A 20,634-nucleotide genomic window follows, 5' to 3' on the forward strand; every position below is an offset into this window, starting at 1 on the left:
TGTTGTTTGTTTTCCTGGTGGAACAATAATTTTTTAGTAATTATCATCTTCAGCTGCCAGGTCTTAACCATCTCACATAAGCACTAGGCTGGTGACTCAAATATTCAGCAGCTGACAAGCAACGGAGTCCCGAGAGAGATGAGTGGGTTGGGAACAGTAAGCATTTCAAACATGTGTAATCGATTTGGCCATCTAGACTTTGAAGGCAGCCCTTTTTTTTTTGGTCAACTTTGAATTTGTAGTGTCCAGCTTTTTCAAGGTCTGCCATGCTTCTTTATGAGCTAAAACCTGCTGGTTTCTTAAGAGGAAAGTTGTGATTTCCCTGGAATTACAGAAGCCCAGAAGCTGGCACAAGAAGAGGAGAATACCAGGACCCCCAAGAATTACACAGCGGCTGCCAACACTGAAGCCATATTCCCTAGAATAAAAAAAAAAAAAAAGTGGAATAAACCCTGGGAGAAAAATAAAGTGAGTAGATGGCCCTACTGAGGTCTTCCCTAAACCAGTGGTGTTTATTTTGCCATTCAAAATAACTGAGAAGCCTTGAAACTGCTCCTGGCATTCTTTGCAAATGGGAAACTGGGGTCCAGAATGATGAAACCTTATGTTTCTGAGCACAGCCATACATTTTTCATTCCTGTTTGGGGCTCTCTGGCTGCTCTTATTTGGACTTGCCTTGGGATAGATTGCTACAGTCAGCTTTGATGATGCACCTAAAACCAGCAGCTATGTTTCAGCTGCAGAATTTTGTCCGAAATGCAATGGTTTAGGCAACAATGGTTAAAGCAACCCCTGAATTTTTCATCCTTATCTTGATCATATTTATTTCAGAAAGGGCTGCCATACAGTCCTCAGATTTACCAGCAATTTCTTTTATAGATGATACTCCATCTTCTGTTATCTTTTAAAGTGTCTTTGGAAGAGGTTCCCATCCCCATTTAACTTCTCATCCTCAATTAATTTTATCCTCCCTGAAATCTCCACCAAAGATGCCCACTGAAATATCTCTGCCATGGGCTGAATCAAACCTTTATTTACATAAATCCATAAGGGACAAAAGGTTTTTGCAGTATTTTCGTACTATTCTTTGCTGGTTGTGCTTACCAGGCAAAACTATTACCCAGCTTAGGATACCAAAAATATTATTCAGAGAACAGCTCAGTGTAAGGTTGTATTTTGGACAATTTTGGTTTGGGGGTTGTTTTTATTTCATAAAGTAATAAAGCTTCCCTAGGCACATCTCAGTTCACACCAAACATGCCAGAAAATACTATTTTGTCCCAACTTTCTAATAAAAAACAAATCTAAAGAGTAGTTCACACCCGCCTTAATGAGTAATTAAGTACTTGCTCTATCCTTAAAGAGTTTATGGTAAGGGCAAGGCAGAGGGTAAAAAGAGTCTTGAACTTGGATTTCTGACCTTAGGAAAGCTGATCTGTCTACCAGTCATCCTCCCATAGAGCTGCTCTTTGCTCTTTTCTTTATGGCCTGGAGCTCACCTTGCTGAGGAATGGGAAAATTTTTGCTATTGTAATGATTTCCTGCATTGTTCAAGCTGAAAGGCACATACACACCCTACACAACCCACTGCCCCCTGAAAGAGATGGGAATAAAACCCCATTCTCATTCCTGTGGAGCACCCTCCCTGGGCATGGGAGCAGGGGACACAGGAACAGGAGCCTGGATGGCCCTGCCAGTGTCAAGCCAGCCTTTTCTGAAGCCTTTAAATAGTACATAGGGCTGGATTTGCTGGCACATTTTTTATTTCTTAAATGCAGAGTATATCTTCTTTGGCACTCAAGAGGCATCAAATCAGTTATTTAATCTGGCAGATCTGCATCAGTAAGTCATCCAAGTGTATTGGCCAAAAGGGGTGGGGAAGACAGAAAGGGGAAAAGTCAACTCCTTGTTTCAAGTCTAAATAACCGTGTTGCTTGACAGCTCCAGAAGTTGCCTTGCAATTCACCCTTTGAGTCAGAAACCAACAAAAATAACCTCAGACCACACAGCTGGTGTAATATTTTCCACCCCATGCAGAGCCCACGTGTCCAGCCTGTATCTGTGCAAGAAAATGAGCACAGATGCTCTAGCTGGTCCCACCAATACCAGCTGCAATTGAGGTAGGATCCATTCCATCTAATATTAGGGATAAAAGTCAGCTGACAAACTGGGACATCCAAACTGAGGTGCCTATAGTAGATGTCTGCTTAAGCACCTGGTGTCTCAGCTCCTATTAAAACCAGTGGAGATGCTGGGTTTTGTCCAGGCACCTAAACCTCAGAGAATTCAATCTGAAGGACTTTTTCCCTAATGACCTGAGAGCTTGAGCAAAGGAGTTGAAAACCTCTGCCCTGCTTTCAAACCATCATCCAAGAAAACAGCACCCTGAAAAGGGGTAGACCCAAGCATCACCAGTGCTTGGGATTATCTGTCTGCCTAGATTGGCTCCATATGATACAAACACAAGCATGCTGAAAATGCCAGGAATCGCCCCATTTTGCTTCAGGGAGGGCCATAATTAGATAATGTCTGTACCGCACTCAGAGATGATCACACGAGAGAAGCCACAGCACTGCAAAGCATTAGAAGCATTTCAGAGCCGAGTTTGTCACTCAAGAGGTAAATGATCTGGGGGAAGATGGCAGCTTGCCACAAAAATGTTCCCAATCTTCACATGGCATTCAGAGCTTAATGCCTTAGACGTGTTCCGACATGAAACTCAAAGCCTGACACACTTTTCAGCATTTAACACCAAGTCTGGGGGTTGGAAAGGCCTGGAGTGGACAGGCATCCATTCAAACTAGCAGCAGCATCTCCCCGGGGAATTCCAGTGGAGAAAGGTTGCATGGGAAAAGGGGTCCACCCAGAATTAGCTGATCACACATAGTTCAAAGGCTTTAAGGACTATGCTGTTTGCTAGCACCGTTACCCAAGATGGGAACATCTCCAAGAAGGAAGCCAGAGATTTGGTGTGACAAATTGCCTTGGGAAGTGCTTATCTCTGTTGACTGTGGCAGTTGCCCAAATGGGAATATCTCCATGAGGAAGCCGGAGATTATTTGCTGGGACAAGGTGCCTTGAGAAGGTCCCTCTCTCCACTGAACATGGCCAGGGAGAGAGTTTGTTTCTATCTCTGGGCATGGATCTGGTCCTTGGTGGGTGCACTCTGGAGCAGAGAAGAGGTAGGCAGGCAGGTGGGCTATGGACATTGTGTTGTTTTCCTCTGGTGTTTGCATTCAGCTATTTTCAGTTTAAAAGCACTGAATAGTAAAAAGACAAAGTTAAAGAAAACAATCTTCATGCATGGAAGCACTTTGGCTTGGAAACACTGATATGTCAACCACAAGGTAGACTAGGCCAGTACCAGGGAATAAAGTGGAGTACGCTGCTGGATGGAAAAGGAGGATGGGGTGGGACATGTGTCAGTGCCACCCCTTACTCCGGGGACCCTCTCAACTGCATCTCACTGTGTAGCAGGCATAGCTTCAACACCTTGTGAGACTTCAGGCTGTAAGAAGGCTGTATGTACCCTAGGTACAGCTGAACGAAAAACCACTCATTTAGAAATAACCCTCTCCACCTCCATCAGTTTAAAAGAGACACAGACAGCTGGGGATACAAAACTAGAGGAACCAATAGGATTGCCCTTTCTCAAGTCCCAAAGGATTGAAGCCAGGGAATTACACTAAAGGTAGTTTATGTTACCGTCTTGCTGGCCAGGGCCAAGCTAAGCCCATCCAGCACTCCCACGGGGACCACAATGAGGCACAAGTCAAGTAAAAAAGGGACTTAATCACTAGCTTGCAGGAAATGGGTTTGGAGAGCTTTTCCGGATCAAGAGATGGGAAATTCACTTGTGCAATTAATGTGCAGGAGGTAAAGCAAACCCTCCCTCCTTTCCCACTTGTCATGTCCTTCCTTTCTATCAGCCAGGTATGTAATGTGCTTTGGCACCAGCAGAGCTCCCCAGACCATCTGGAAAAGACACAGCTCCTCAGTGTGCCATGCACATATTGAAAGCACCCGTGCATTGCTCCTGCAAAGTGATTCAGGAAAATCACCAATATTCCCATATTCCCAGCCCTCAGTCTCTCTGTGCCCAGCTTTCCTCAGGATGTTTTAAGTGTCACAGGTCACTTTTTTCCAGGGAGGAAAGGTCAGGATGGTCCCAGCTGGCTTTGCCAAGGAGGTCCCAACATGCCCATTGGACTCCCAGCCCTGCTGGCCACCAGACCACACAGTCCAGGGCACCCAGATGTGCCCAGGAAGCTGCACTGGCTCCATCCCAGGACATGGCCTGTCAGCACACAGCAGGATTGTGGTGCTGAGATGTCCCATCAACAAGGTGGTTACAGGGAGGAATTTTCCAAATAGCATCAAAAGACAAATTCAGTGTGAAAAGCCAGGGACTGCACATGCAGTGGAGCTGATGATCCTGCAGACAGGGTCTGGAGCCAGGGAAATCTGCAGGACCCAAAGGGAGAGAAGGTGAAGGTGACCCCTCTGCTCAATCCATGCCCAGAGTGAAGTCATGGTGAATCCAGCCATGGAAAATGTACGCAGATTGTCCATGGGGTCTGGACGCAAGAGATGGGGCTGCTACACTAAATTGCCACAAGCAAGCTACCTTTAGCTGCCTTAGTGCCTCAATTTCCTTACCCGTAAATGTAGAATAAAATCCACAAGCTTGCACCATCTGGAGACAGAAGGTGCCTTTCCACATCTGTCTTCACCTGCACAGCTTCAGTTAAAATGCTGTTTGGGAGGATGTGATAAGGTGATGCCAAGGCTGTTTGCCAGCCTGCCCAGCAGCAACAACCCAGTTTGACAGCCAGGCATGACAGAGAAAGAGGAGAAGTACAGCTGGCTGCCTGTCCTGGGAGCAAGGCAAGACACTGAGGATGTCCACAGATTTTATCTGAAGCATCTGGTCATGTATCAGCTGTGGCCATGGAGTATGGGAGGTTCACAGCTCCTTAACATGCCCAGCATCACTCAGCAAAACCCAGTCTCCTGCTCCAGGGACAGCTTTAATGGATAAAACCCTGAAAACCAACATCCCAGACAAAACTAGGATAGGGGTGGTGAGTGAGAGGGGACATCTGGGGGTCTTAGCACATCTCTTAAAGAGGGGCTTATTCTCCAGGCACTTGCTGGCATCTCCTAGAGAAGTGAAATTCCCAGGGATACCATAACTGACCACAGACCATCATCACTGTCATTAACATTATTATTAATAATAATTATTATTCAGGTATTGCTGTCAATAACTGCTCGATGATATAACTGAAGGTGGCAGTGGAGGAGGCAACAGTGACTTTCTCAGGCCAAAACCAGTGGGCTTTGTCCTCCAAACTGCTTCACAGGGCCCTCACAAAGGTTTGCATCAGCAGTGGGAATGAAAGATGCTCTTCCTGAGGTAGCAGCAGGGCCAGACAGAGTGTCCTCCTGGAGATGAGCAAACCCCTCACTCATCAAGGATGTTGCCACCCACCAGCCTTCAGGGTCCGTATCTCTAGGTTTTATAGTGAGTTATCACTTGTTCTGTCGTCTGATCTGGAGCTCTTTGCTGCAGCTTGGACTCAGGAGAAGAGGAGCTCTTCACTGCAACCTGGACATGTAAAAAGGGCCAGCTGTGGGCACCTGAGCTTTTCCTGGTGGAAAACCATCTCATCAAGAAATTCCCAGTAGGGGATGGCTAGATGGTCTCGCAAGAGATAGGTGAGAAGAGATATGGACATGAAGGTGATGGGCAGTGATGGATAGAAGCTTTGTCCACCACCCATCAACTCTAAGGGGAAAAAAGAACCTTTATTATTCTCAATGATCACTATTATTAATTATTATCATCACCAACCACCATGCCCCCCTCCCCTTGCTGGCATCCATGTGCTCTGAAAGTAAATTTGCTTTGCAAGGAAGCTTAAAAACGTGCACTTTGAGAGGAAGGGAATAGACCCAACTCGTTTACACAAACAAGCAGGAGAACAGGCTTGTCACATTCCAGGCGTGTTTCCCCCGGCCACCGGCCCCCTCCTGCTCTGGTAAAGGAAAAGCTCCTTTTTCAAAAGAAATCCAGCATGTAAAGCTCCCCATATGCAATAATCCAGAGGGGAATCTATTTGTGGGTGATTTGTACACATGCATAGGTTATATCTGAGATTCCAGGGCAATTTTTCCGTCTTTGCCGCTCCTGGCAATGCAAAGCAGAGGGGTTGAATTTTCAAGCCCCAGATAGTACCTGCTTGGCGGGGTCTGTCATCATCTCATTCCCCTCCCTGAGTAATGTGGGACGGCCCCTGTCCAGGCTGGGAAATAGCTTAGTGTCCAAAACAGAGCAGCTGCACCCAGTGCTGCAGAGTGGTCTTGGGTCCACACTTGCCAGGAAGGCTCCAATAAATCCCACTGTCACCCTACAGATGCTCTCCGGGGACATCTCGGTCTGGGAGCCTGGAGGGGAGACACAGCCCTGGTTTTCAGGACTGGGAAAAAGAAAATCCAGGAGGGGAATCAGATAAGGTGCATTCCTGGGTGCACATTACTGAAATGACTTTGCATCGCAGCGCTAATGCCCATACTTGACCGGGGAGCAGCACAAATCCACTTGATTTATAGAGATGGAGGCACAGGCAGAGAGAGGCCAAGAAGGGTGTTTTCCCCCCTTGTTCCCCCTGCTTGGTAGCTCGAGGAACAGTGACAATGTCTCTCTTGTGCTTGAAGTGCTGCAGGAGAAAAAATGGGAAATGCCGGCAGAGCGATAAGCGGTGTTCCAGCCAGGAAGGCAAACTCGGCATGCGCCCATCACTCCTCGGCTGTTTAATGTCCAGCTGGGCACCCCAATCGAAGTGATTCTGCCTGCTCAGGCCTTGCTTCCATGAGATAAGGCCCCAGCATCGATGAGGAATGGAAAAGCAGCCTGTGGTTCAGCTTCACCCTGTACCTGGGGGTTGCCCCTGGTTTGATCTAGAGCCACAAGGCACAAGACATGATGAATCTTCACCAGCACTCCATCCTCCCTGGATGCACCAGACCTCCTCCATCCACCTCCGAACACCAAACTGATTTTCCCTCTCTTTGCTAGATATCAGTGAAAAACTCAGAATGTTGTACCTATGTTCAGAGCATCCTAGTTGAAGTTTGATAGGTCTTGTTTTGCATAAGGGGAAACTGAGGAACAAAAGAGACAGGAGGACCTCCATCCATGGGACTGGAAGCTCCTGGGGTGGTGCCTGACCTTCCTTAGGAGAAATTTCTGGAGTGGGAATTCAGAGGGAATTTCAAGCTGGAGTGGGAATTCAGAGGGGTAGGATGTGAAAAACCTCACTGGGATCCAGTCCTGACAGCTGAAGAGAAACTGGGGTCAGAGTGAGGGCTCAGAAACATGAGCTACCACCTCCTGCACTTTCCCTGCCTCAGTTTCTCCACCCTGCTGACCTCCATGGGTGTGAACTTTGCTTTTATTCACCCCCCCCCCATTAGAAATCCCAGAGGAGTGCTGTGATTTCACCCACCACTCTGCCAGTCTCCAGCAGCCTGGGTGTTCTTCAGCAGTGCTGCCTAAATGTGCCCTCACTTTGCTCCCAAGAGCACAGCCTGGGGTGCTGTGATTATCAGCTAAAACCTGTTGCCTTGGGTTTTGCTGCTATCGTGCAGACATACCAAGCTACTGACTTTTACCTTTGTCCATCTCAGTGATGTAGTTTCCTGGCTTGCTGCTTGTTTATGCATGTTTCCTCCTCCAGCCATGACTCAAGCCTCAGGTATTTGAGAATTTGGTCATTACCAAGCTAAGGCACCTTCCCAGCACTGGGAGTGACTTTAGAAGCCCTCAATTCAGGTGAGCGCCCAAGCTCCCACCACCCAGGGCTTTGGCATGGCTTTCCCTGCCCTGGGCTTTGCAACCCAGCATGCTGGAGAAGCATGCAAGGTCTGGTGGCCCAAACATGTGCCTTGACCCCAGAGGAAGGTTTTTGGTGGTGGGGCCAGGACAGGGAAGCCAGACCCATATTTGCCTTCATGGAGAGGTCCAGCCTGAGAAGGAACTCAAGCTCCATCTCCTGCAGGGTCTTGTGGGTGGGTGCCCTTTTTGTCTGAGGGTCAGAGGTATGTGGTCTTTGGGTCTGTCCAAGGGATGGTGTGGGACATGGCACAGGGTGCTGTATTTCACTGACTGCTCCTTGATATGTTTCTACAACTATCCCACCTTTTGGAGCCATACTGATGCTCAGATCCACCCATCAATGAGCAGAAGTTTGGCTGAGCTGCCTCATTTGGGAGCTGGACACTTTTTGAGTCGAGGCATTTCCAGAGACCAAACCTTCTTCCATCTGAGCTGCAGAACTCCATCAACTGTCAAGGACAAATAAGAACTGAACACAAATACAGCTGCCAAGGGCCCAAATTCCAGGAGGGTGGATCCAAAACTGAGCCAACAGGATGAAGAGAGTTGTTGCTGTTCACCCTGCATGATATTTGCAGCCAACTCAGGTCTTGACCCTGGGCTTTCCATGCTGGTGTAGATGATACCTTCATTTGGCCATCAAGGATCAGTCAGCTCTTGGTCCTGCTCTTTTCAAGGTGGTGAGGGTGATGGGCCCATGGGGTGAGGAAGGTGTGGGTAGACTTTGTAAAGCTCCACAGGGCCATTAAAATCTGTGTCCTCATGGAGGTGACAAGGACAATTGTTACCATCAGGGTTATTTGCCCTGCTACAGCATGGAGAGGAGATTCTTTTGGTACCAACGATGTCTGGACACAACCTTGGTACACCAGCACCCAAAAAAGGTCATGTAAAGGCTCTCCTCTAATTCACATTAGTGCATCATGCCATGGAGATACCAACCAAGTGATATACAGCCCACAGGTGGCACTGCAGCCATGAGATGAGAAGGAAAGACACACAAGACATCTACCATTCATTACTGTTGACATAGCTTTGTAATAATACTGAAGGGCCTTCCAAACACTTTCTCAGCATGTCATGAATCCCACAACACCACTGGAGAGCTGGATGTCTGCTTATAGCTTACACTCAGAGGTAAACTGAGGCACCAGGTTGCAAGGAGCTCTGTCCTGGAGGCTCCTGCTCACCTACTGAAGAGGGTATTCTCTACAGAACCAACCAGGGTTGAGGGGCCACAGCATGTGTGTCCCCTCAAATCACTGGGGGAAAAGCATTTTATTGGCTAAGTCTGTCCCATTAGGTCCACCCACAGATTTCCCACCTGGAAGGGAGATGGGAAGCATGTAAGAGAAGGAGGACCATGCAAAACTGCTTTCCCCTTTGCTCTGCATGTTCAGCAGACAGGGCCAAGCCAGCATGGCCATGCCCTGTGGCACCCATGTGGGCTCCGATGAGAAATCCAAGGATCCCTCTTAGCCCTGAAGAAACATCCTCATCTCCTTGCAGCCAGCTAGTGCATAAAGCAGGACGGCCGCTGCCACCAGACATGCAGGGGCTAACACTGCGTTTCAGCCACAGATGTCCATCCATCACCTTTTAATCCCCAGCCTTTGACCTTCTGCCTTTGTGCAGCCGAGGAAAAAACGCACATGTTAAAGCAACAAGGAAATGACCCAGAGTCTGATCCCCTTGATCCCTGTTTCACCTCCCAGGACGGATGATGTTCCCCAGGGACCAGACCCTAATCCCTCAGCCACCTCAGTCATCAAGGGACAATCCCCATCGCAGGACACTGAGCATCCACCAAGGGCTGGCAACCTGCCTGAATGCTGAAAAAGAGTTGTTCTGCCCCAAATTCCCTTCGGGGCCGAGATTGCAAGACACGAAAGGAGTGAATTAAGTAAAGGAGTGAATTAAGTAACAGCATGATGGTTTTGCTCCTTCATGTCTAGGGTCACTGCTCCATCTAGTGTTAGAACTGCCCCTGAAGCAAGAACTGCCTCCTCACCAGCAGTGTCACCGCTGGGCAAGGACAGGCCAACAGCATAGAAAACAGGTCAGTGAAGCCCTTTTGAAGGAACAAAAAGCCCTGGTGATTCTGTTCTCCTCGGGTTTCTTCTTTTTATTGCCAAGAGGAGCTGTCTCTTATCTCTTATACATCCCAAACGTTTTGCCAGGTGATCTGCAAAGGGGCTGTGGAAGGAGATGAAGTATCTGACTATATCTGGCAGTGTAGTGACCATATCTGCTCAAGTATAGGCAGTCAGTTTACTCCCACCCACATGGCATCTCATACATGACACCCTGATCTCCAGACGAAGTTATTGTGGTTCGGGGGCAATCAGGAAAACCCTCGGGCAAAGCATGTTAAGGGGAAGGTGCTGTCACAAAGTGGAGGAGTTCACTGTGCCCATGACAAGCAGAAATGCCATCAGTGGGATTCAGAGTTAAGAGGTTTTCCTTGTGAGAAGGCAATTCGGCCTCTCTACAAGGTATCTGAGCTTAAAAATAATACAAATTGCTTCCAAGTTGTTTTGATAAAATGCTTGCAACAGGAAATTACACATTCCACAGAAATTTTTAAAATGATCGTGTGGGAATTAAATTTTAATTATTTAGGAAGCACCTAAACCCATAGATCTGAGTTGTTGCCAGAGCAGGACCTCCTCCAAAACCTGCAGAAGTATCCCAGCTGCCAGGATAGAGCCCAAGGTGATGGCTCTTTTCTTTGATGAAACCTTTCAGCTATCATTGAAACAAGAAGAGCCCCATCCAACCTGGCCTTGAACACTTACAGGGATGGGACAGCCACAGCTTCTCTGGGCAGCAATGCCTTGCTATCTCAGCAGATGGTGAAGGCTGCTGCTGCTGGAGGGCTGTTGAGGCCATGGGTGGAAGGAGACTCAAAGGTGGGGATGGCTGTGCTCAAGAGTAAAATCACTTAACACCAGTAGTTTCAGTAGGAATTAAGCCATGTGATTTGTTAGTAGCAGTCAGGGCTACTATTTGGCAGCAGGCTAGATCCCATGTGCCCTGAAGACTCACTCTGCCCTTTACTTTATTCCCAGGGAAAACGAAATGAAGGGAACGTGGACCTACATAATCTCTCCCCTAAGCAGAATCAAATCTAAGACTACAGACACCTAGACCCCTCCATCCTCAGAACAACACAATAAAACACAGTGGTTTCAGCAGAGCATCTGCTTCCGCATCTCAGGGTGGTCACAGAATCATCATAGAATCACAGAATGGTCTGGACTGCAAAAGGCCTTAGAAGGTCATCTAGTTCCAACCTCTGATGCACAGATAAAGCCAAACCTGTGAGGACCTAAGAGCAGCACATTTTGCACAGTTTGAGGAGCAAAATCACATCTAGAAGGATATGTCTTGGTCACATTGCTTTGTCCTGACCAGATCCTGGCTACCATTCAGCATGGGCTATGATTTCCCCCAGCAGAGCTCCACTGCTCCCCAGATAATCAACCTTCCCGGTTTGTCCCAGCTAGCAGTGGTGTGGTGGCGGAGGACGCTGTACAGGCAGCAACTCCAAGCCCCAAAACAGAGTTCTGAGCTCACAGTGGGAAACTGAGGCACACAGCAGTGTGATGGCTTCCTGGGGTCTGTGTAGCTTCTGACTGTCACTGAGCTGTTCCCTGATCACCCCTGGCATTGTGACCTGCTCTGGGGATAGCACTGCCATGCACAGGAGACAATGGGGTAACCAGGGGGATGCTGGCATTGCTCTCACATGGCAAATTGTCCTTAGCTACTGGTGTCCTAGGGTCAGGAGTGAAGTAGTGAATTTTGGGGTCCAGGTGTCTAGTGGCACACAATGCATCATTGCTTCTTGCTCTAGAAATAGGGAAAAAGGGAGGAAAAGCTGCAGGACCAGGGGCTGGGAGGGTCCCCAACCATTGCATGAGGCCTTCTGTGCATCCCATCTCCTTGGCCCAGCCTCACAAACCTCCTCTCCTATCTGCCCCAGTGCCACCAAGGATTTTATCCAGGTCAAACCCTAAAGATGTTGGATCCAGCCAGGGCTGAATTTGCTTTTGGCTCCCTGAAGACAATTCCCCAGCAAATGGTTACTTCGAATGGGAGTTTTGCCCACAACATACAACAGCCTACCCCTTGGGTATTTATATCAGCATTACACACTATGAATGCTTCGAGACAAGAAGTTACATAGAAAACGCCTTTTGTCCAGCAACACAATCTGCTTTTTTGTTCCAAGGGGCCAAGATAATTGGAGCTGTGAGGCGCTACCTTAACACCCTTCTACCAGTCATGGACTTAATTCTGGGGAGAATAACTCCCTGCAGTTATTGCTATAAAGCAATGCAGTGATTCAGAGAAACCTTTTCACTTGTTGATGCTGGGGGGGGACCACCCAGGCACCAGGAGGACAAAGCCACCCTCACGCCCGCTGAGAGGGGCAGAGCAGACCAGGGCTGGGAGGGATGGATGGTCCTGCAGTGGTTCCCCCCATCTCAGAACAGGGATGTGGCTCAGAGCCCCAGCCTGGCAATGCACATGCCCCACAAGGGGGGCACATGTCCCACAAGGACAAGGCACATGCAGAAGGGAAGGCTGGCATTGCTGGGGATTTGCTGGCCCCATGGCCAGTATGATGTGAAGGCAGCAGGCAAAGGGATTAATTTTTTAGGGGCTGCACATAGGCAACCACCCCCTCGCCGCCACCTCATCCCTGATGGCTGTGTTCATGCAGAGGCGTTTGTCAGCTAATGAATGCAAATCTATGTATATAGATACAGAGAAATGTATATTAAGAGAAAAATATCAAACCTTTATTTTTTATCCATCATCTGTTTTCTGCCCGCATGGAGTGGTGCTGGAGAGCCTCCCCTTCTCCTATCTCCTTGTCCCCTGTAGCAGGTCACACTTAGACATTAGCTCCCTGTACCCTGCTGATAATAACTGTCCAGAAACATAAATTAGCTGTTGCAGAAGCATGACCATCCCAAAGGAGGGCTGAGCTGCATCCCCTGCCCTGGCTGGCTGGCTGCATTGAGCCCGATCCCCACCCATGGGATGCTGAACATGAACACACCAGCACCCCAAATAGAGAGAAAAGTTTCACCTCTCTCATTCCAGGGTCCAAAGGGCATCTCTGCCACTGCAGTCTTGTCTGTGTGGCCTTGGGCACATCACTTGTCCCTGTCACCCTCCAGTCCCACATTTGCACCAGGCATACATCTGACCTGAGGGTGTAAGCAGGGGCTGGATGGCTGCTCCCATAGGAATTTCATCCAATATTTGGGAAGGGCATTTTCCCATCTGCTGCTAAACTGGGCTGAAATGAGCCCATATACTGATAATCCTGTGGGGGGACACATACCAACTATGTGAGAGCCCTCCCTGATTTGAGAAAGTAAGCTAGGAAAGTAAACAAGAAAAGGGGGGAAACCAGGTTCATTAGGAAGCACAGACTATTAAAAGACTCAGATCTTAAGGGAATCACCGTTACAGAAAAATAAGGATAAAGCAGTCAGCGTCAGTCTGCCTATCCACTCCAGCTCTGAGGCATTGCAATTCAGCTTCAGCACTAAACACATGGAAGTCTCTGGGGTCGTTTGAGCACTATAGACCTTCTAAAACTTAATGTCTGGGGAAAGAAGAGATATGCACACCAATTCCACAGGGAAGGGGAAGGCTGTTCAACGCTTCTATTAGACACTGGAGAATCCACATCGGTTAACGCATCCAGACAACTGGGGCTTGATGTTTTGTTACTGAATGCAATGGCTATTAGTTCATCGATGAGGCATTTTGTGCAAGTCCACCTCACCAGCACCCCGGGTGCTGGGGCTGGGTGCAGCTGCTGCTCAGCATCCAGCAGGTCCCAGCCACGGTGTCTTTGTAAACCCGCTGCTGCCATCTGCTGCAAGAGTCCTCCTTGGGAGCTGACCACAAATGCAGCTGAAAAACCTTTTCCGAGCCAACCTTTCGCTGTTGCACTTTAGGCAGGCCACTGTGCCTCAGTTTACCTGGGAGGGGGTGTGTGTGTCCTGGTTGGAGTGTGAATTCACACAGCTTTGTGTTTCAGCATCAGCTGCATCTTGAAATAGCTGGCATAGCTACATTATCAAAGGTTTGTTCCTTTCAATGTATTAAAACACCAGGGGAAGCTCATCTGTTCCCGCTCCGGGAGGAAATACAGAGACTTTCCAACGAGACAAGTCCTTCCCAGTGTGCATCTTAACTCATGGAAACCAAAATGAGCAGAAACAAGATACACTTGATGATGTTTCTCCCTGGAGAAGAGCAGTCAAAACATTCAGCTTTGGCATTTTTTGAACTGCCTACTTGTTTTCATTTTTTCCCCTCTTTTCCCCCAGTTTTCCATGGTATCCTACTTGATCTCAAGGCAGCCACGTCTAGGATATGCCCTCTGGTCTGGCACTGTGAGAAGCTGACAGTCATTACTGTTTGGTTTCAAACTTTAATTTTCTTGCTTTTGCTTTCATTTCTGCTTGTAAAGGATAAGTAAAAATAAGGGAATAACAGAAATGAAACTGCAAGAACCTCTCACAGAAAAGTCCTGCCTTTGCCCTGACCTAATGCAAAGAGCAGCCCCAGCTGGATCAAGGACCTAAAAGTCATTAGGGACTTTGCTGAAACCAGGGGAGCAGCCAGCATCACCTCAGCACCGCCTCCTGTCTCCTGCAAGCAGGATTTGACCATATGGGAGCTCAAAGCTGAATTCAGGAGCTTCCTTGGATACCACGGGAGAAATCAGGATGTTGGTTTCTGGTTTAGCAGATGCCGTGAGGACAAGTGTTGTGGAAAGCTATTCATTTCAGGACATCTTGGAGCAGCTGATGGAGGGATTTCAAGCCAAGGAAACTCTCTGCTGTAGTTTGTTCCTTGGAAAAAAAAGGGATTTGGGCCCAGACTCCCCCTGAGAGGTATTGAATGGAGCAGCTGAAGTCAGACATGGTCAGTCTGAGCTCCTCCACAGGAGCCAGCAGGTTGGACGAGCTTCCAGCATGACTCAGAACCTTACGGATGAACAGCTGCATCCTGTGATGGCCAGCTGGGATGTTTCCTCACAGAAAGGCACAGTCTACACCCAAGGAGAAAGATCTTTCAGAGGACTTGAGCCTAGCATAGTAGCATTTTATAGCTGAAGAAATTCCAGGTGACATGTCCCATACTCACGTCTTCCCGTCTGCTGAAGCCACCAGACAACCTTCCCACCTGGACCGGGGAAAAAGATGTCTACAGGAAGACCTACCTCCATTCAGCCTTCATCTCTCTGACCAGCAAAGTGACCCTTCCCAAAGCTATGTCCCTACCATGCTTATGCCATGCCCAAGGTCCAAGCCTATGATGAGCTCTACTGGCTCCCAAGCTGTACATAATTCACCAGACAAGCATAGCTTCATTAGCTGGCTTATAATTACAGATTTTACACCCCCAGAGATGTGTGTCTTCAGATGCTGGCAACAAGTGGGTTAGGAGACCTGCCCCACACCCAGCAGCTTCATCACTGAGGGCCCCAAATATCCCTTTTTTCCACGCTTGCCTCTCACACAGTGAGATGTTATCTGCTGCGTGCCCAGCTCCCACCCGAGTGAGTTTTCAAAGGTTGCAGAGCTTATTATTAAAAGACTGATTCATTACATTGCCTTTGTAAATGCATCATGGGTATAGGCTTAAATGTTAATTGCAATCTATTTCTCGAGGATAAATCACAGCTGTTTCCCTAGAGATAAGTGTGCTGCACACACTGCAAACATACAAGAGTAACATTAGTACAGAATCACAGGATGGTTTGGGATGAAAGGGACTCAAAGCTCATTCAGTACCAACCCCCTGCCAAGGGCAGGTACACCTTCCACGAGACCAGGTTGCTCCAAGCCCCATCCAACCTGGCCTTGGACACTGCCAGGGATGGGGCAGCCACAGCTTCTCTGGGCAACCTGTGCCAGGGCCTCACCACCCTCACAGGGAAGAACTTCTTCCTCACATCTCATCTAAATCTAACCGATCTAGTCAAAGATATCCCTGATCATGGCAGGGGGGTTGGATTAGATATCCTGTAAAGGTCCCTTCCAACCCAAACCATTCTGTGATTTTATGATAAAAAGAAGCAGGGAATTAATTTGGTGGGGGACTGCTACCTCATAGAGACCAAAGTGAGTTTAAATGATCCTGTCCTGCAGTGACTTAGGCATTTATCACCTTTTTACCTCCTTTCCATACCATACTTTTCTCCTAACCCCAAAGCCTTCTCTGTGGAATTTCCTCCAGTGGCCTCCTGACTCCTTTTGCTTTGCAAACCTTGCTGAAAACAGCCCAGGCCTCCCCTTGCACATTGGCATTTCTCACTCCTGCCATTACACCACTTCTAATTTTCCTGCAGTGGTCATCCTTTGATTCCCATAAAAATGATGCTGGAAGAAGAATGTTCTTCAAGGTGAACAACCCAGAGCAGCCACAACATCTCGGGCAGTTTCACAGAAACTGGACCGCAATAGCCACTGTCTGGGTTTTTCTCTCCATCACGCAGGTGTCCAGTGGGGGTATGTGGCCTGACACTGATGTTTTAATTAGGCTGGTTTCCATCTTTCTCTAGCAAATGAAACAATCGCCGTCATTCTTGCAGGCGGTCAAAGTTCACTGTGGGCCTGGGATGTCTGTGACATTGATTGGCAGGTCCCAGGGTGACCTCCGTCTTCTCCTTTGACGCAAGTTGTCAGGTTTGGGCATATCAATTAGTGGATGCGGAACTTAATGAGGTTTTGATGATGGAGAACAGCCAAAACTTCATTCCCATCCAGGAAAACACTGTGATAATAACCTTGATACCTCTGGTGTTACATTTTCTTCTAGATTGCCATAGCCAAGTGACTTCATATAGAAAGCTGGAGCGCTCTCCTCTTTTACAACTCAGTAACTGGGAATCCTTGCTGGAAAAAACCAAGGGTGACAGGACAAGATATTAGTGTTTCTGAGGTGGCAGCTCTGCTAGCAAGCCAAGGGATTTCAGAGTGCTGTGCTGCTAGAGGTGAAATATTATAGCCGAGCATTCAGGTTTTCTGTGCATGGTCATTAAAAGCAGAAGGATACGTGCCACATCAAATCCTACACAGCAGCATGGTACCCTGGTGATGGACAGACTGCTTTCTCTAATGGAGCTCTGTAAAACTGCACAAAGCTTTCTAAATGGGATGTTTTAATGTTCCCACCTTTTGCTTTTATGTTTGGAGAGCATCTGCCCCCCAGAAGAAAACTCAGGATAGCTCTGGGAGTGTCTGATGAACTGGAGATAGGACCAGGCAAGGGAATATGCTTTGGCATTGCTGAACTCTCCATCCCAGAGACCAGATTGGTATCAGATACCAGACCCAATTCAGCACACCCCAGAATACTTCACTGGAAGGCTAGTGCTGCCCACTGAACTCAGTTGCATTGACCCAGGCTTGTACACAGAGTTAGGCTGAGCAGGCTGAGCCCAGAGGGAGCTGGACCATCACTTCATACCCCTGGAGAAGAGAAGGCTGTGGGAAGACCTTAGAGCAGCCTTCCAGTGCCTAAAAGGACTGACAAGAAACCCAGAGAGGGACTTTAGAGAAGGGCCTGTAGTGACAGGACAATGGGGAATGGCTTTAAGCCAACAGAAGGGAGATTTAGGTGGGATCTGAGAAAGAAGTTCTTCCCATTGAGGGTGGTGAGGCCCTGGCACAGGTTGCCCAGAGAAGCTGTGGCTGCCCCATCCCTGGAAGTGCTCAAGGCCAGGTTGGACAGGGCTTGGAGCAGCCTGGTCTAGTGGAAGGTGTCCCTGCCCGTAGCAGGGAGATTGGACCTTGATGAACTTTAAGGTCTCTTCCAACCCAAACCATTCTATGGTTCGAAGAAGACAGCAGTACTTTGTGAAGATAGCCCAGGTGCGTGCTCAGGAATGCGTTTCTACTGCTGCTGCAGACACTCAACACACTGTCAGATGTAACTGGTACTAGTGGTAACACTTCTACTTTAGAAGTGCTTAGCAGAAAAGATGCAGCCAGTGAGCACTCCCTGATCAGCGATGTTTGAGTTGCAGGGTCAGGATGAGCAGGTCACAGGGCATTTTGCAGGCAAAGCATTCTTCCAGCATGCATTTTCCAACATGAATGCTGAGTAAAATAAGTGCTTGACATTGAAGTTATGTGGGGGCACAGCAAATCTTTGCCCATCATCACAGGAGGGATCCCACTGGCTGAACATGGATATCTCTGCAGCCCTCCCTCAACAGGTGATGGAGACCTACTGGAGGTGGATGGGTGAACCACTTCTCTTTATCTTCACTGACTTGAGGAAGAGCCAAAGGACAAGTTCAGCTGGGACATCTGCCCTGTAGCAGCTGAAGGGAGGAGGGATGGATAGATGACAGCAGAGGAACCAACTTGTCCTTTCTAATCTATCTTCCATGGGTACTAGAAAACATTACCGAGGCTGCTCAGAGTATCATCCTGCTGCAGATGGATGCAGAGGTGTCAGCAATTAGCAAAGCGGATGTTATACAAAGCTCTTCTCACCAAAGGTTACACTAGACACTGAGTCACGAAGTGAAGCTTCTTCCAAACTAAGGAGGAAAAAAGTGAGGCAGAGAGAGCTGCAGCAATTTGCCCAACATCCCTGGGGAGTCAGTGTCATGAGCAGAGAGATCATCTGCTCCCTTTGCTCTCCCAGGCTTCAGGACCACATCTGAGATGTTCTCAAAAATTCTCTGGCTGCGTGGGTCCTTCTGCCACCTAAGGCAGCTCTGAGTGGAGAAATCATGTTAAACTAAAAGCTCTCGAAGCAAACATTCTTATTTTGGTGCCTATCAAGCAAGCCATTTAGAGTTTAGCTTGCTTTTCCCCCCATTTCCACATTTCTTTTGCAGCCAGGATGGTAAAACATGAGCAGGAAGATTAGATCTGTCAGTTTTTAAATAGTCCAGGCTCATCTACAGGTGATCCCAGGACCACAATTCCAAGGAATAATTGCTATTTTTTTTTTTTGTAGATAAAGTAGAAAATTACTGGGAGGGGGTAGGATTTCTTAGCTCTTGTGAGTAATTGCAACGCCCACCTCAAAGCGACTCAGATGTGAGAAATCCCCAACCTGACAGCACAGCCCCATAGAGCAGGAGCTTTAAGGCAGCAGAAGACAGAGCAGTGATTGACTCTGGTGCCTTTCAGCCCCTTCCACATGGGTGACCATCCCAGCATCACACCAAAATACCCAAAATGTCTTTGCCATCACAACCAAGAGGGATCTGGTGACTGGATATCATTGCCACCAGCTCTGAGGTTCCCACCACCCCTCGATACCAGACACCAGCAGGTTATCATCAAGCAGTAACTTTTCAATACAGACAATTTGTCCACAGTGGGAGAAAAGATTCTCTTGGACAACGCTGGAGTCAGAGCAGATCCAGCCTGTGGTATTTTTTCCTAGGGCAGATGCAGAAGGAAAAGCATCATTTGGGCAAGTGCTTGGTGACTCCTGGTGATATTTTTATAACCTCAGAAAATTGCTTTACACAAACACTTTCTTTCAAAAGGCAGCAAGAGCAGGGTGTAGCTCAGCCAGCAGATTTGTCATCTGAGGCTCCCAGCAGGGGAGAAAACTCTCCAGCTCCAAAGTGGCCGTTCAGGAAAAGCCAAAGGACTTTCTGCAATCCCAGGAGCACCCAGAAAATGAACCAAGCTGCCCCAAGGGATCCCTTCCCATTTCATCCTTCTCCCACATGGGCTTTCACAGAGAAGAGAAAGCAAACAACATGTCTGCTCTCTCAGCTGCAAACAAACCAAGGCCCCTTTCTTCCTACAAATGTCACGAATCACTGGGTGAAGTGTTCATCTCACACCACAGCAGCCATCATTAATGAATCAGACCGACAGGGCCAAATTTCTACTGGCTCCTCATGCACAGCATCAATTTGGGTCTCCACTGAAACAATAAAAATGGAAACCTACATCACAGACAATACATCATAGATTATAATAACGAAATAACCCCCCCTGAATCGCTTTGCACCCCAGCTGGCACCTCTATCAGCCACATTTTTACTGGGGAGGGTAGGTGATGGGGTGGTGGGGTAAAGTGTGCTCTCTCCTCCCCCCAGCCCTGTGAGCTAAAGAAAGGAACTGCTCAGAGTTAAAAATAAACCAAAAAAAAAAAAAAAAAGACAAAAAAAAGAAAGAAAAAAAAGAAAGAAAAGACAGGTTATTTTTATCACAGACCAGCATCTGACCTGATTCACCATCCCATCATAGAGCAGACAGGGCTGCCGCTGGACCCAGCTATGGCCAAGAGAGGATATGGGGATTGGGGATAAATGCATTAACAGGGTTCTGCTGTTGTCTTAAGAGTAGCTTCCCTGTATCAGTCTATTCACAGACACACATGGCCTCCCAGCACAGCTCCTGCCTCAAGGCTCACCCAAAATGTCCCCAAACAGCAGGAGCAGAGGCAGAAGTTCCCCAGAAGCCTCAAGCAAATGCACATTCTCCTTTCTCAAAGGTGTTGCTGAAGGATTAAAATCCACTGTGCATTTTAGGCTCAACTTGGTATCCCTTAAACCAGGTTCTGAAGGATGCCGTGCTCTACAGGGTTTCACAAACAGCCTGCACTGAAGGGATGGGGACATCTGCCATCCCAGTGGTAGTTGCCCATGCCTGGACATTGAGGTGGGCAGCAATCTGTTCACTGAAACAGTACTTCTCTTCCTGAAA

This window comes from Melopsittacus undulatus, chromosome 1 (genome assembly GCF_012275295.1).
Source record: "Melopsittacus undulatus isolate bMelUnd1 chromosome 1, bMelUnd1.mat.Z, whole genome shotgun sequence".
Taxonomy (NCBI): Eukaryota; Metazoa; Chordata; class Aves; order Psittaciformes; family Psittaculidae; genus Melopsittacus; species Melopsittacus undulatus.